General features: G+C 56.9%; 8 non-coding genes across 8 annotated transcripts; all 8 read left to right on the plus strand.

Annotated features, from left to right (window-relative positions):
* The first annotated feature begins 1,219 nt into the window (after positions 1-1,219).
* LOC148433751 (U1 spliceosomal RNA) lies at positions 1,220-1,383 on the plus strand. The gene has a single exon (XR_015876786.1). It is a non-coding gene; the product is annotated as a U1 spliceosomal RNA (small nuclear RNA).
* Positions 1,384-2,655: 1,272 nt separating this feature from the next.
* LOC148433752 (U1 spliceosomal RNA) lies at positions 2,656-2,819 on the plus strand. Its single transcript, XR_015876787.1, has one exon. It is a non-coding gene; the product is annotated as a U1 spliceosomal RNA (small nuclear RNA).
* Positions 2,820-4,091: 1,272 nt separating this feature from the next.
* LOC148433753 (U1 spliceosomal RNA) lies at positions 4,092-4,255 on the plus strand. The gene has a single exon (XR_015876788.1). It is a non-coding gene; the product is annotated as a U1 spliceosomal RNA (small nuclear RNA).
* Positions 4,256-5,527: 1,272 nt separating this feature from the next.
* Positions 5,528-5,691, plus strand: LOC148433754 (U1 spliceosomal RNA). The gene has a single exon (XR_015876789.1). It is a non-coding gene; the product is annotated as a U1 spliceosomal RNA (small nuclear RNA).
* A 1,272-nt stretch (positions 5,692-6,963) lies between these two features.
* LOC148433755 (U1 spliceosomal RNA) lies at positions 6,964-7,127 on the plus strand. Its single transcript, XR_015876790.1, has one exon. It is a non-coding gene; the product is annotated as a U1 spliceosomal RNA (small nuclear RNA).
* A 1,272-nt stretch (positions 7,128-8,399) lies between these two features.
* LOC148433756 (U1 spliceosomal RNA) lies at positions 8,400-8,563 on the plus strand. Its single transcript, XR_015876792.1, has one exon. It is a non-coding gene; the product is annotated as a U1 spliceosomal RNA (small nuclear RNA).
* A 1,272-nt stretch (positions 8,564-9,835) lies between these two features.
* Positions 9,836-9,999, plus strand: LOC148433757 (U1 spliceosomal RNA). Its single transcript, XR_015876825.1, has one exon. It is a non-coding gene; the product is annotated as a U1 spliceosomal RNA (small nuclear RNA).
* Positions 10,000-11,271: 1,272 nt separating this feature from the next.
* On the plus strand, positions 11,272-11,435 carry LOC148433758 (U1 spliceosomal RNA). Its single transcript, XR_015876826.1, has one exon. It is a non-coding gene; the product is annotated as a U1 spliceosomal RNA (small nuclear RNA).
* The last annotated feature ends 1,173 nt before the right edge of the window (positions 11,436-12,608 follow it).

Below are 12,608 nucleotides of genomic sequence, written 5' to 3' on the forward strand. Positions count from 1 at the left end.
CTGTGCTGGTGTCAACTCTGAAGCTTTGCTGGATGTGTCCACCCCCTCCCTTCTTTGCCCCGGGGATTGGACATTGAAAGGGAACGTTGCTAGTACTACTAGCCCCATGGTTTTAGCATTGCTCACAAAACATTGTTTGGGCCTAAGCATCGGTTCCGGGACCGATGTTTCTCTGGCCTTTTCTACTTAAGCATGTAACACACTAACTAGTACATTTCACCCGTGCGCAGCGGGACTCAAGACGCTTGCGCAGACCACCAATAACCGCTCTCCACTGCGTAACCTCTGCGTTGCGTCCGTCTCTCAATCAGGCCCTCGGTCTCTTAGGTTGTGAGCACCAGACACGAAGAGAGCCAGCCGGCAGCCCAAAGTACCGCACGGTGAGTGCAGCTGCCAGCAAGCCTGCGCAGCCGCACGGCGCCCCACACAAAGACAACGTTGAGGGGGAAGCCTAGCAATGGGGAGGGAGCATCGGATGCTCCCTCACCATCGCGGGGTTAAGCGTCAAACATCGGAACCACCTGACCGATGGTTCCGGCGAAACATCAAATGATTCCCCTCCCTACCTGGCCCCTGCGCCCTGTAAACTGCGCTTCCACCTTTCCCTCAGCGCCGCGCTCTGTCCTGACCTCTCCTCCTGTGTGTGCTTGCTGCATGCTTCCTTGCTGTTGTGCCATTCCAGCGTTCTTTGCGTAATCCCACCAATAGAGGGCGGTGCAGGACCCACACTTGTTTCACTTGCTTTGCAAAGCAGGCCTGGAGCTGTTGCACGGTCCAGCTGCTGCAAGAAATCAGCCTGAGTGCTTCAAGTGCTGTGGCTGCCCACCTTGATCCCCACGCAGGGCGGACTTGGGAGTCATCCAGACGGCACCCGTGAAAGCCCGCCGTGCCCCGCGCCCCCGGCACTTTTCCTGTTTCCTGTCCTTTTCCTTTCATACGCCGACGAGGCTCGCAGCCAGCTTTGGCCGACTGCTTGGATGACATCACCGTATGCAAATCCGTCTGCTGCAGTGTGCCCTGGGAATGCTTGCACTAGTTTGTGCGTATGTAGTTTGGGGGTGCTTCAGCAACAAGGCACCCTTCCAGGTGAAGAGATGTGGCCTCCCTGCAGTTGTTGACCTCAGCTGAGAGTTCGCTTCGCGCATGCTCCCCAGGTAAACCTCCTTCAGTTGACGGGGGTGTGCCCGAGCAGCGGGCCTCCCCAGCCCTAGTCCAACTCATACTTACCTGGCAGGGGAGATACCATGATCACGAAGGTGGTTCTCCCAGGGCGAGGCTCATCCATTGCACTCCGGGTGTGCTGACCCCTGCGATTTCCCCAAATGCGGGAAACTCGACTGCATAATTTGTGGTAGTGGGGGACTGCGTTCGCGCTTTCCCCTGATCATCTCTGGTAAAAATCAGCTTGGTTTTGTTTGAAAGCGTCTGTGTGTCTGCTGTGCTGGTGTCAACTCTGAAGCTTTGCTGGATGTGTCCACCCCCTCCCTTCTTTGCCCCAGGGATTGGACATTGAAAGGGAACGTTGCTAGTACTACTAGCCCCATGGTTTTAGCATTGCTCACAAAACATTGTTTGGGCCTAAGCATCGGTTCCGGGACCGATGTTTCTCTGGCCTTTTCTACTTAAGCATGTAACACACTAACTAGTACATTTCACCCGTGCGCAGCGGGACTCAAGACGCTTGCGCAGACCACCAATAACCGCTCTCCACTGCGTAACCTCTGCGTTGCGTCCGTCTCTCAATCAGGCCCTCGGTCTCTTAGGTTGTGAGCACCAGACACGAAGAGAGCCAGCCGGCAGCCCAAAGTACCGCACGGTGAGTGCAGCTGCCAGCAAGCCTGCGCAGCCGCACGGCGCCCCACACAAAGACAACGTTGAGGGGGAAGCCTAGCAATGGGGAGGGAGCATCGGATGCTCCCTCACCATCGCGGGGTTAAGCGTCAAACATCGGAACCACCTGACCGATGGTTCCGGCGAAACATCAAATGATTCCCCTCCCTACCTGGCCCCTGCGCCCTGTAAACTGCGCTTCCACCTTTCCCTCAGCGCCGCGCTCTGTCCTGACCTCTCCTCCTGTGTGTGCTTGCTGCATGCTTCCTTGCTGTTGTGCCATTCCAGCGTTCTTTGCGTAATCCCACCAATAGAGGGCGGTGCAGGACCCACACTTGTTTCACTTGCTTTGCAAAGCAGGCCTGGAGCTGTTGCACGGTCCAGCTGCTGCAAGAAATCAGCCTGAGTGCTTCAAGTGCTGTGGCTGCCCACCTTGATCCCCACGCAGGGCGGACTTGGGAGTCATCCAGACGGCACCCGTGAAAGCCCGCCGTGCCCCGCGCCCCCGGCACTTTTCCTGTTTCCTGTCCTTTTCCTTTCATACGCCGACGAGGCTCGCAGCCAGCTTTGGCCGACTGCTTGGATGACATCACCGTATGCAAATCCGTCTGCTGCAGTGTGCCCTGGGAATGCTTGCACTAGTTTGTGCGTATGTAGTTTGGGGGTGCTTCAGCAACAAGGCACCCTTCCAGGTGAAGAGATGTGGCCTCCCTGCAGTTGTTGACCTCAGCTGAGAGTTCGCTTCGCGCATGCTCCCCAGGTAAACCTCCTTCAGTTGACGGGGGTGTGCCCGAGCAGCGGGCCTCCCCAGCCCTAGTCCAACTCATACTTACCTGGCAGGGGAGATACCATGATCACGAAGGTGGTTCTCCCAGGGCGAGGCTCATCCATTGCACTCCGGGTGTGCTGACCCCTGCGATTTCCCCAAATGCGGGAAACTCGACTGCATAATTTGTGGTAGTGGGGGACTGCGTTCGCGCTTTCCCCTGATCATCTCTGGTAAAAATCAGCTTGGTTTTGTTTGAAAGCGTCTGTGTGTCTGCTGTGCTGGTGTCAACTCTGAAGCTTTGCTGGATGTGTCCACCCCCTCCCTTCTTTGCCCCGGGGATTGGACATTGAAAGGGAACGTTGCTAGTACTACTAGCCCCATGGTTTTAGCATTGCTCACAAAACATTGTTTGGGCCTAAGCATCGGTTCCGGGACCGATGTTTCTCTGGCCTTTTCTACTTAAGCATGTAACACACTAACTAGTACATTTCACCCGTGCGCAGCGGGACTCAAGACGCTTGCGCAGACCACCAATAACCGCTCTCCACTGCGTAACCTCTGCGTTGCGTCCGTCTCTCAATCAGGCCCTCGGTCTCTTAGGTTGTGAGCACCAGACACGAAGAGAGCCAGCCGGCAGCCCAAAGTACCGCACGGTGAGTGCAGCTGCCAGCAAGCCTGCGCAGCCGCACGGCGCCCCACACAAAGACAACGTTGAGGGGGAAGCCTAGCAATGGGGAGGGAGCATCGGATGCTCCCTCACCATCGCGGGGTTAAGCGTCAAACATCGGAACCACCTGACCGATGGTTCCGGCGAAACATCAAATGATTCCCCTCCCTACTTGGCCCCTGCGCCCTGTAAACTGCGCTTCCACCTTTCCCTCAGCGCCGCGCTCTGTCCTGACCTCTCCTCCTGTGTGTGCTTGCTGCATGCTTCCTTGCTGTTGTGCCATTCCAGCGTTCTTTGCGTAATCCCACCAATAGAGGGCGGTGCAGGACCCACACTTGTTTCACTTGCTTTGCAAAGCAGGCCTGGAGCTGTTGCACGGTCCAGCTGCTGCAAGAAATCCGCCTGAGTGCTTCAAGTGCTGTGGCTGCCCACCTTGATCCCCACGCAGGGCGGACTTGGGAGTCATCCAGACGGCACCCGTGAAAGCCCGCCGTGCCCCGCGCCCCCGGCACTTTTCCTGTTTCCTGTCCTTTTCCTTTCATACGCCGACGAGGCTCGCAGCCAGCTTTGGCCGACTGCTTGGATGACATCACCGTATGCAAATCCGTCTGCTGCAGTGTGCCCTGGGAATGCTTGCACTAGTTTGTGCGTATGTAGTTTGGGGGTGCTTCAGCAACAAGGCACCCTTCCAGGTGAAGAGATGTGGCCTCCCTGCAGTTGTTGACCTCAGCTGAGAGTTCGCTTCGCGCATGCTCCCCAGGTAAACCTCCTTCAGTTGACGGGGGTGTGCCCGAGCAGCGGGCCTCCCCAGCCCTAGTCCAACTCATACTTACCTGGCAGGGGAGATACCATGATCACGAAGGTGGTTCTCCCAGGGCGAGGCTCATCCATTGCACTCCGGGTGTGCTGACCCCTGCGATTTCCCCAAATGCGGGAAACTCGACTGCATAATTTGTGGTAGTGGGGGACTGCGTTCGCGCTTTCCCCTGATCATCTCTGGTAAAAATCAGCTTGGTTTTGTTTGAAAGCGTCTGTGTGTCTGCTGTGCTGGTGTCAACTCTGAAGCTTTGCTGGATGTGTCCACCCCCTCCCTTCTTTGCCCCGGGGATTGGACATTGAAAGGGAACGTTGCTAGTACTACTAGCCCCATGGTTTTAGCATTGCTCACAAAACATTGTTTGGGCCTAAGCATCGGTTCCGGGACCGATGTTTCTCTGGCCTTTTCTACTTAAGCATGTAACACACTAACTAGTACATTTCACCCGTGCGCAGCGGGACTCAAGACGCTTGCGCAGACCACCAATAACCGCTCTCCACTGCGTAACCTCTGCGTTGCGTCCGTCTCTCAATCAGGCCCTCGGTCTCTTAGGTTGTGAGCACCAGACACGAAGAGAGCCAGCCGGCAGCCCAAAGTACCGCACGGTGAGTGCAGCTGCCAGCAAGCCTGCGCAGCCGCACGGCGCCCCACACAAAGACAACGTTGAGGGGGAAGCCTAGCAATGGGGAGGGAGCATCGGATGCTCCCTCACCATCGCGGGGTTAAGCGTCAAACATCGGAACCACCTGACCGATGGTTCCGGCGAAACATCAAATGATTCCCCTCCCTACTTGGCCCCTGCGCCCTGTAAACTGCGCTTCCACCTTTCCCTCAGCGCCGCGCTCTGTCCTGACCTCTCCTCCTGTGTGTGCTTGCTGCATGCTTCCTTGCTGTTGTGCCATTCCAGCGTTCTTTGCGTAATCCCACCAATAGAAGGCGGTGCAGGACCCACACTTGTTTCACTTGCTTTGCAAAGCAGGCCTGGAGCTGTTGCACGGTCCAGCTGCTGCAAGAAATCAGCCTGAGTGCTTCAAGTGCTGTGGCTGCCCACCTTGATCCCCACGCAGGGCGGACTTGGGAGTCATCCAGACGGCACCCGTGAAAGCCCGCCGTGCCCCGCGCCCCCGGCACTTTTCCTGTTTCCTGTCCTTTTCCTTTCATACGCCGACGAGGCTCGCAGCCAGCTTTGGCCGACTGCTTGGATGACATCACCGTATGCAAATCCGTCTGCTGCAGTGTGCCCTGGGAATGCTTGCACTAGTTTGTGCGTATGTAGTTTGGGGGTGCTTCAGCAACAAGGCACCCTTCCAGGTGAAGAGATGTGGCCTCCCTGCAGTTGTTGACCTCAGCTGAGAGTTCGCTTCGCGCATGCTCCCCAGGTAAACCTCCTTCAGTTGACGGGGGTGTGCCCGAGCAGCGGGCCTCCCCAGCCCTAGTCCAACTCATACTTACCTGGCAGGGGAGATACCATGATCACGAAGGTGGTTCTCCCAGGGCGAGGCTCATCCATTGCACTCCGGGTGTGCTGACCCCTGCGATTTCCCCAAATGCGGGAAACTCGACTGCATAATTTGTGGTAGTGGGGGACTGCGTTCGCGCTTTCCCCTGATCATCTCTGGTAAAAATCAGCTTGGTTTTGTTTGAAAGCGTCTGTGTGTCTGCTGTGCTGGTGTCAACTCTGAAGCTTTGCTGGATGTGTCCACCCCCTCCCTTCTTTGCCCCGGGGATTGGACATTGAAAGGGAACGTTGCTAGTACTACTAGCCCCATGGTTTTAGCATTGCTCACAAAACATTGTTTGGGCCTAAGCATCGGTTCCGGGACCGATGTTTCTCTGGCCTTTTCTACTTAAGCATGTAACACACTAACTAGTACATTTCACCCGTGCGCAGCGGGACTCAAGACGCTTGCGCAGACCACCAATAACCGCTCTCCACTGCGTAACCTCTGCGTTGCGTCCGTCTCTCAATCAGGCCCTCGGTCTCTTAGGTTGTGAGCACCAGACACGAAGAGAGCCAGCCGGCAGCCCAAAGTACCGCACGGTGAGTGCAGCTGCCAGCAAGCCTGCGCAGCCGCACGGCGCCCCACACAAAGACAACGTTGAGGGGGAAGCCTAGCAATGGGGAGGGAGCATCGGATGCTCCCTCACCATCGCGGGGTTAAGCGTCAAACATCGGAACCACCTGACCGATGGTTCCGGCGAAACATCAAATGATTCCCCTCCCTACTTGGCCCCTGCGCCCTGTAAACTGCGCTTCCACCTTTCCCTCAGCGCCGCGCTCTGTCCTGACCTCTCCTCCTGTGTGTGCTTGCTGCATGCTTCCTTGCTGTTGTGCCATTCCAGCGTTCTTTGCGTAATCCCACCAATAGAGGGCGGTGCAGGACCCACACTTGTTTCACTTGCTTTGCAAAGCAGGCCTGGAGCTGTTGCACGGTCCAGCTGCTGCAAGAAATCAGCCTGAGTGCTTCAAGTGCTGTGGCTGCCCACCTTGATCCCCACGCAGGGCGGACTTGGGAGTCATCCAGACGGCACCCGTGAAAGCCCGCCGTGCCCCGCGCCCCCGGCACTTTTCCTGTTTCCTGTCCTTTTCCTTTCATACGCCGACGAGGCTCGCAGCCAGCTTTGGCCGACTGCTTGGATGACATCACCGTATGCAAATCCGTCTGCTGCAGTGTGCCCTGGGAATGCTTGCACTAGTTTGTGCGTATGTAGTTTGGGGGTGCTTCAGCAACAAGGCACCCTTCCAGGTGAAGAGATGTGGCCTCCCTGCAGTTGTTGACCTCAGCTGAGAGTTCGCTTCGCGCATGCTCCCCAGGTAAACCTCCTTCAGTTGACGGGGGTGTGCCCGAGCAGCGGGCCTCCCCAGCCCTAGTCCAACTCATACTTACCTGGCAGGGGAGATACCATGATCACGAAGGTGGTTCTCCCAGGGCGAGGCTCATCCATTGCACTCCGGGTGTGCTGACCCCTGCGATTTCCCCAAATGCGGGAAACTCGACTGCATAATTTGTGGTAGTGGGGGACTGCGTTCGCGCTTTCCCCTGATCATCTCTGGTAAAAATCAGCTTGGTTTTGTTTGAAAGCGTCTGTGTGTCTGCTGTGCTGGTGTCAACTCTGAAGCTTTGCTGGATGTGTCCACCCCCTCCCTTCTTTGCCCCGGGGATTGGACATTGAAAGGGAACGTTGCTAGTACTACTAGCCCCATGGTTTTAGCATTGCTCACAAAACATTGTTTGGGCCTAAGCATCGGTTCCGGGACCGATGTTTCTCTGGCCTTTTCTACTTAAGCATGTAACACACTAACTAGTACATTTCACCCGTGCGCAGCGGGACTCAAGACGCTTGCGCAGACCACCAATAACCGCTCTCCACTGCGTAACCTCTGCGTTGCGTCCGTCTCTCAATCAGGCCCTCGGTCTCTTAGGTTGTGAGCACCAGACACGAAGAGAGCCAGCCGGCAGCCCAAAGTACCGCACGGTGAGTGCAGCTGCCAGCAAGCCTGCGCAGCCGCACGGCGCCCCACACAAAGACAACGTTGAGGGGGAAGCCTAGCAATGGGGAGGGAGCATCGGATGCTCCCTCACCATCGCGGGGTTAAGCGTCAAACATCGGAACCACCTGACCGATGGTTCCGGCGAAACATCAAATGATTCCCCTCCCTACTTGGCCCCTGCGCCCTGTAAACTGCGCTTCCACCTTTCCCTCAGCGCCGCGCTCTGTCCTGACCTCTCCTCCTGTGTGTGCTTGCTGCATGCTTCCTTGCTGTTGTGCCATTCCAGCGTTCTTTGCGTAATCCCACCAATAGAGGGCGGTGCAGGACCCACACTTGTTTCACTTGCTTTGCAAAGCAGGCCTGGAGCTGTTGCACGGTCCAGCTGCTGCAAGAAATCAGCCTGAGTGCTTCAAGTGCTGTGGCTGCCCACCTTGATCCCCACGCAGGGCGGACTTGGGAGTCATCCAGACGGCACCCGTGAAAGCCCGCCGTGCCCCGCGCCCCCGGCACTTTTCCTGTTTCCTGTCCTTTTCCTTTCATACGCCGACGAGGCTCGCAGCCAGCTTTGGCCGACTGCTTGGATGACATCACCGTATGCAAATCCGTCTGCTGCAGTGTGCCCTGGGAATGCTTGCACTAGTTTGTGCGTATGTAGTTTGGGGGTGCTTCAGCAACAAGGCACCCTTCCAGGTGAAGAGATGTGGCCTCCCTGCAGTTGTTGACCTCAGCTGAGAGTTCGCTTCGCGCATGCTCCCCAGGTAAACCTCCTTCAGTTGACGGGGGTGTGCCCGAGCAGCGGGCCTCCCCAGCCCTAGTCCAACTCATACTTACCTGGCAGGGGAGATACCATGATCACGAAGGTGGTTCTCCCAGGGCGAGGCTCATCCATTGCACTCCGGGTGTGCTGACCCCTGCGATTTCCCCAAATGCGGGAAACTCGACTGCATAATTTGTGGTAGTGGGGGACTGCGTTCGCGCTTTCCCCTGATCATCTCTGGTAAAAATCAGCTTGGTTTTGTTTGAAAGCGTCTGTGTGTCTGCTGTGCTGGTGTCAACTCTGAAGCTTTGCTGGATGTGTCCACCCCCTCCCTTCTTTGCCCCGGGGATTGGACATTGAAAGGGAACGTTGCTAGTACTACTAGCCCCATGGTTTTAGCATTGCTCACAAAACATTGTTTGGGCCTAAGCATCGGTTCCGGGACCGATGTTTCTCTGGCCTTTTCTACTTAAGCATGTAACACACTAACTAGTACATTTCACCCGTGCGCAGCGGGACTCAAGACGCTTGCGCAGACCACCAATAACCGCTCTCCACTGCGTAACCTCTGCGTTGCGTCCGTCTCTCAATCAGGCCCTCGGTCTCTTAGGTTGTGAGCACCAGACACGAAGAGAGCCAGCCGGCAGCCCAAAGTACCGCACGGTGAGTGCAGCTGCCAGCAAGCCTGCGCAGCCGCACGGCGCCCCACACAAAGACAACGTTGAGGGGGAAGCCTAGCAATGGGGAGGGAGCATCGGATGCTCCCTCACCATCGCGGGGTTAAGCGTCAAACATCGGAACCACCTGACCGATGGTTCCGGCGAAACATCAAATGATTCCCCTCCCTACCTGGCCCCTGCGCCCTGTAAACTGCGCTTCCACCTTTCCCTCAGCGCCGCGCTCTGTCCTGACCTCTCCTCCTGTGTGTGCTTGCTGCATGCTTCCTTGCTGTTGTGCCATTCCAGCGTTCTTTGCGTAATCCCACCAATAGAGGGCGGTGCAGGACCCACACTTGTTTCACTTGCTTTGCAAAGCAGGCCTGGAGCTGTTGCACGGTCCAGCTGCTGCAAGAAATCAGCCTGAGTGCTTCAAGTGCTGTGGCTGCCCACCTTGATCCCCACGCAGGGCGGACTTGGGAGTCATCCAGACGGCACCCGTGAAAGCCCGCCGTGCCCCGCGCCCCCGGCACTTTTCCTGTTTCCTGTCCTTTTCCTTTCATACGCCGACGAGGCTCGCAGCCAGCTTTGGCCGACTGCTTGGATGACATCACCGTATGCAAATCCGTCTGCTGCAGTGTGCCCTGGGAATGCTTGCACTAGTTTGTGCGTATGTAGTTTGGGGGTGCTTCAGCAACAAGGCACCCTTCCAGGTGAAGAGATGTGGCCTCCCTGCAGTTGTTGACCTCAGCTGAGAGTTCGCTTCGCGCATGCTCCCCAGGTAAACCTCCTTCAGTTGACGGGGGTGTGCCCGAGCAGCGGGCCTCCCCAGCCCTAGTCCAACTCATACTTACCTGGCAGGGGAGATACCATGATCACGAAGGTGGTTCTCCCAGGGCGAGGCTCATCCATTGCACGCCGGGTGTGCTGACCCCTGCGATTTCCCCAAATGCGGGAAACTCGACTGCATAATTTGTGGTAGTGGGGGACTGCGTTCGCGCTTTCCCCTGATCATCTCTGGTAAAAATCAGCTTGGTTTTGTTTGAAAGCGTCTGTGTGTCTGCTGTGCTGGTGTCAACTCTGAAGCTTTGCTGGATGTGTCCACCCCCTCCCTTCTTTGCCCCGGGGATTGGACATTGAAAGGGAACGTTGCTAGTACTACTAGCCCCATGGTTTTAGCATTGCTCACAAAACATTGTTTGGGCCTAAGCATCGGTTCCGGGACCGATGTTTCTCTGGCCTTTTCTACTTAAGCATGTAACACACTAACTAGTACATTTCACCCGTGCGCAGCGGGACTCAAGACGCTTGCGCAGACCACCAATAACCGCTCTCCACTGCGTAACCTCTGCGTTGCGTCCGTCTCTCAATCAGGCCCTCGGTCTCTTAGGTTGTGAGCACCAGACACGAAGAGAGCCAGCCGGCAGCCCAAAGTACCGCACGGTGAGTGCAGCTGCCAGCAAGCCTGCGCAGCCGCACGGCGCCCCACACAAAGACAACGTTGAGGGGGAAGCCTAGCAATGGGGAGGGAGCATCGGATGCTCCCTCACCATCGCGGGGTTAAGCGTCAAACATCGGAACCACCTGACCGATGGTTCCGGCGAAACATCAAATGATTCCCCTCCCTACTTGGCCCCTGCGCCCTGTAAACTGCGCTTCCACCTTTCCCTCAGCGCCGCGCTCTGTCCTGACCTCTCCTCCTGTGTGTGCTTGCTGCATGCTTCCTTGCTGTTGTGCCATTCCAGCGTTCTTTGCGTAATCCCACCAATAGAGGGCGGTGCAGGACCCACACTTGTTTCACTTGCTTTGCAAAGCAGGCCTGGAGCTGTTGCACGGTCCAGCTGCTGCAAGAAATCAGCCTGAGTGCTTCAAGTGCTGTGGCTGCCCACCTTGATCCCCACGCAGGGCGGACTTGGGAGTCATCCAGACGGCACCCGTGAAAGCCCGCCGTGCCCCGCGCCCCCGGCACTTTTCCTGTTTCCTGTCCTTTTCCTTTCATACGCCGACGAGGCTCGCAGCCAGCTTTGGCCGACTGCTTGGATGACATCACCGTATGCAAATCCGTCTGCTGCAGTGTGCCCTGGGAATGCTTGCACTAGTTTGTGCGTATGTAGTTTGGGGGTGCTTCAGCAACAAGGCACCCTTCCAGGTGAAGAGATGTGGCCTCCCTGCAGTTGTTGACCTCAGCTGAGAGTTCGCTTCGCGCATGCTCCCCAGGTAAACCTCCTTCAGTTGACGGGGGTGTGCCCGAGCAGCGGGCCTCCCCAGCCCTAGTCCAACTCATACTTACCTGGCAGGGGAGATACCATGATCACGAAGGTGGTTCTCCCAGGGCGAGGCTCATCCATTGCACGCCGGGTGTGCTGACCCCTGCGATTTCCCCAAATGCGGGAAACTCGACTGCATAATTTGTGGTAGTGGGGGACTGCGTTCGCGCTTTCCCCTGATCATCTCTGGTAAAAATCAGCTTGGTTTTGTTTGAAAGCGTCTGTGTGTCTGCTGTGCTGGTGTCAACTCTGAAGCTTTGCTGGATGTGTCCACCCCCTCCCTTCTTTGCCCCGGGGATTGGACATTGAAAGGGAACGTTGCTAGTACTACTAGCCCCATGGTTTTAGCATTGCTCACAAAACATTGTTTGGGCCTAAGCATCGGTTCCGGGACCGATGTTTCTCTGGCCTTTTCTACTTAAGCATGTAACACACTAACTAGTACATTTCACCCGTGCGCAGCGGGACTCAAGACGCTTGCGCAGACCACCAATAACCGCTCTCCACTGCGTAACCTCTGCGTTGCGTCCGTCTCTCAATCAGGCCCTCGGTCTCTTAGGTTGTGAGCACCAGACACGAAGAGAGCCAGCCGGCAGCCCAAAGTACCGCACGGTGAGTGCAGCTGCCAGCAAGCCTGCGCAGCCGCACGGCGCCCCACACAAAGACAACGTTGAGGGGGAAGCCTAGCAATGGGGAGGGAGCATCGGATGCTCCCTCACCATCGCGGGGTTAAGCGTCAAACATCGGAACCACCTGACCGATGGTTCCGGCGAAACATCAAATGATTCCCCTCCCTACCTGGCCCCTGCGCCCTGTAAACTGCGCTTCCACCTTTCCCTCAGCGCCGCGCTCTGTCCTGACCTCTCCTCCTGTGTGTGCTTGCTGCATGCTTCCTTGCTGTTGTGCCATTCCAGCGTTCTTTGCGTAATCCCACCAATAGAGGGCGGTGCAGGACCCACACTTGTTTCACTTGCTTTGCAAAGCAGGCCTGGAGCTGTTGCACGGTCCAGCTGCTGCAAGAAATCAGCCTGAGTGCTTCAAGTGCTGTGGCTGCCCACCTTGATCCCCACGCAGGGCGGACTTGGGAGTCATCCAGACGGCACCCGTGAAAGCCCGCCGTGCCCCGCGCCCCCGGCACTTTTCCTGTTTCCTGTCCTTTTCCTTTCATACGCCGACGAGGCTCGCAGCCAGCTTTGGCCGACTGCTTGGATGACATCACCGTATGCAAATCCGTCTGCTGCAGTGTGCCCTGGGAATGCTTGCACTAGTTTGTGCGTATGTAGTTTGGGGGTGCTTCAGCAACAAGGCACCCTTCCAGGTGAAGAGATGTGGCCTCCCTGCAGTTGTTGACC

Source organism: Taudactylus pleione, unplaced genomic scaffold, assembly GCF_031769625.1.
Source record: "Taudactylus pleione unplaced genomic scaffold, aTauple2 ptg002149l, whole genome shotgun sequence".
NCBI classification, from domain to species: Eukaryota; Metazoa; Chordata; class Amphibia; order Anura; family Myobatrachidae; genus Taudactylus; species Taudactylus pleione.